Source organism: Gastrolobium bilobum, unplaced genomic scaffold (assembly GCF_033153095.1).
Source record: "Gastrolobium bilobum isolate Gb01-03AN ecotype WA unplaced genomic scaffold, APGP_CSIRO_Gbil_v1 utg5280, whole genome shotgun sequence".
NCBI lineage: Eukaryota > Viridiplantae > Streptophyta > Magnoliopsida > Fabales > Fabaceae > Gastrolobium > Gastrolobium bilobum.
In genome coordinates, this window is record NW_026895286.1 from 118,685 (window position 1) to 122,160 (window position 3,476).

Here is a 3,476-nt window from a genome sequence, read left to right on the forward strand (position 1 = left end):
ACAAGCTTTGTTAGACTAAACGTGGCTGCTAACAATTTTGAGCTCAAGCCCACATTGTTGCAACTAATTCAAAAAGATCAGTTCGCCGGAAGACCCCTACAGTCATCTAGAGAATTTCTTGCTATACTATGACACCTTGAAGATGAATTGAGTCTCGCGTGATGCCGTCTTGCTCAGACTCTTCCCATGCTCACTGAAGGAAGAAGCAAGAGGGTGGTTGCAGTCACTGCCTCAAGGAAGCATCACCAACTGGGATGATTTGGCGACCAAGTTCTTGGCCAGATTCTTCTCAGCTTCAAAGATGGCAAGGCTCAAAGCAGAGATCACTGCTTTTGATCAAAAAGAAAGTGAATCCTTGTACGAGGCATGGGAAAGTTTAAAGGACTACTCCAGAAGTGTCCCCAACATTGAATTGAAGCTTGGGAGAAAGGACGAATCTTCTTTCAAGGAATGACGCCGAGCCAAGAACCTTGGTGAATGCTGCAGCAGGGGGATCATTGAAAACTAAACTCCTGAGGAAGCACTGGAATTAATAGAATATTTAGCCTCTCAAGAGTTTGATAATGCTCCAGTCACACAAAGGAGAACGGGGATCATGAAGCTTGACGGCTATGATGCGCTGTTGGCCCAGAATGAGCAAATATTGCAAATAAATAAGAAACAACAAGCACAATTAGATGCTCTCACAAAGCAATTTGTCAATTCTCACGTCTCTTTTGTTAATAATCCTCAAGTTACTTGTGGTATTTGTGCAGATACTCATGCTACTGAAGATTGTGGTTTTATGAAGGCACTTGAGAATGCTGAAGTCAACGGAATCTGGTATAATCAAAAGAACCAGAATAATCTGGGGACGAACCACCAATCAAACTCTGAATTCAAGCTACAAACTTGCAAAATACACACATACACAAAGGTGTCACACAATCAATCAATACAAGTTAATGAATATCAACATATTCATCAACAATACAACAATTCCACACCATAACTTGACATGAACTTACCTATCCAAATGAGCTAATCAAGCTCCATAGCTTCCTCCAATGGATGTTCATTTAAAGTTGGTCCACTTGCCTTAATCCTAGCAACAGAAGGGACACAATCAATCATCCAATACACTAATTTCTTAAAATGCTAGAACATTCATAAGCTTAAGCATCAATTTTTTAAAATATCTTGGTATGCCCAAATGACTATTTAAACTCATTTCTATCGATTACTCATCATTCTAAGCAACTTTTCCAAAGGGCCTAAGCTTCAATCAAGCTCTAAACTACCCCATCCAACATACATTTTCTCAAATAAAACCCTAACATACTTATTACCATAAAAATCATGGAAAAGCTTGTATTTAAACATGAACTCACCTAGAATCATGCAAGGAAGAGATTGCAAATCTACAAGCAAAGTAATGTGGGTCACCACTTTCGCCACCATTTTTCTCTCAATACAAGGCTTTTTGGTAGATTATGGATTAGGGGTTGTGTTTGCCTCTCAATTCTAAGAAAAATTGGTTCAAGAATCAAAGTATTTGGTAGAGAGATGGAGAAGTTAGGTTTTGGAGCTTTTCATCAATGGTCTCCTTCCTCTCTCTATCGCACGGTGAAAAAGAAGCAAATGGGTGGGTTTGTTTGTTTTACACTTGACGTAAGGTAGGTAACTTTTAACCGGATAAAAACTCATCTATCTATTCACCTCTATTCACTTCCAAACTTTACCTTATGGGCTATAATATTTTTCTAGTCATATTTCTATTTTTACTTTCACTTTTTGAGTACTTTTGCCTACACATATTTTTACCCCATAATTTTCAATGACTACACTTTTTACCTCAAAGGTGATACTAATTTATTTAATTAGACATTTTACCTAATTCAACCTACTAATACAATATTAATTGCCTAATTACATGCAATTAATTAAATTTCATAATGAAAGATATTATAATGCACGCCACGGGATTGAGCATTATCACCTAGGCGACTATCAGTACCAACAAATGCTGCATGTATTTGTTGAAGCTGCGTATTGAAGTTGGTGAACTAATTCTAATGGTCATTGAAACGTTGCTCAAAACAAGATTGCAATTCCTCCAAACTCTAATTGATGTGAAGTTGGAAAGCGCCAAATTCTTCAACCAAATCCTGAACACGCATTGTGAAATGCTAGTTGAATTCAACTCTCAATGAAAGCACTAATGAAAGAGACGCGAACCCTATCGCTGGAATTTCAATCAAGAAGAACAGAAAGAACAAAAAAGAACAATTGTTTTGACTACATTTACCACAGCTCATCCTAATGTTATCAGTGACTAACCCACACTCAAGCCACGTCATGTATTAGCAATCTTTACAACAACCTACAGAATCAGGTTCATCTACCTTGGATTAGCTACACAACATTGGCCCAGCTACATATTAGTAATAAAGTCCTTGGCCCACGAAAAAACCTGACAAATCACAAAAAAATTTGTAGTGAATGGCCACTGATGTTTGGTGAGCTACTTCTGTGGCATTAAAGTAAAAAGACTTCTTCCCCTTCCATTCAATTTAGTTTCACATCAACTCCCACATTTTATTCTTAAAAAGTTATTTCTTTGTTTTTTAGTAATTTCTTAAATTTATTTATTTATTTAATTATTTTTGAAAATTATGAGGAATTTTTCAAGCACTTTTTTTTTGAGGTTGCTAGTTTTTCTTTTTTTAAAAAAATTATTTATTTATTTATTTTGTGTGTTCAGTGTCTTATTTCTTTTATGATGATTACTTATTTATTACGTTGTTTGTGGTTGTGTATCAATGCAGTAAATGAAGAATCTAAATGTGATTTCAAATACTGTGCATGTTTATTGCTTTGTTTATTTATTTTTTATTTTTTTTGAAAATGTATTACTTTTGAAATCTAAAGTTAAATATTTTGTACTTCATCCACGTATTACCTCTTAATTTATGACACATAACAATTGTGAACTTTTTAACAATTTATATGAATGTTCTTTGGAACCTGTTTTTGTAGAAATGCCCTGTAAGATTTATGATTTAGGTGTAATAGAATACTTGGTTTTTATTTTCTGATTTAGATATTTTACTGACTTTGGGATAATGAAGAATTCGAAGAGCTGGATGATTTACTTTTCTATTTCGTTTCCCTAACTTCTGTTAATTATTGCTTTTAATAGCTAGAGCTAATTATATTCATTATGGTTTGTTTAAAATTGGAAGACTATCACCATTAGACCTTCCGGTCAGAACGTCACTGTTCACTGCATTGATTACGGTTCGTCTTCCCCTTCCCTTCCCTTCCCTTTCTAGACCCTAAAACTCATCGCATCAAAATTATATTTTCATTTTTATTTCACTTTATTATTTCCTGAGCAGAAGATCAACATGTTGTTTAATGGATTATAAAACTATTTATCTGATAAATTAAAAGTGAATATAGATAAACAAGTATTGCACACCGAGCAAAGAGCA

General features: G+C 34.7%; 1 non-coding gene across 1 annotated transcript; it reads right to left on the reverse strand.

Annotated features, from left to right (window-relative positions):
* Nucleotides 1-307: 307 nt before the first annotated feature.
* Nucleotides 308-413, reverse strand: LOC133304249 (small nucleolar RNA R71). Its single transcript, XR_009750581.1, has one exon. It is a non-coding gene; the product is annotated as a small nucleolar RNA R71 (small nucleolar RNA).
* Between the last annotated feature and the right edge of the window lie 3,063 nt (nucleotides 414-3,476).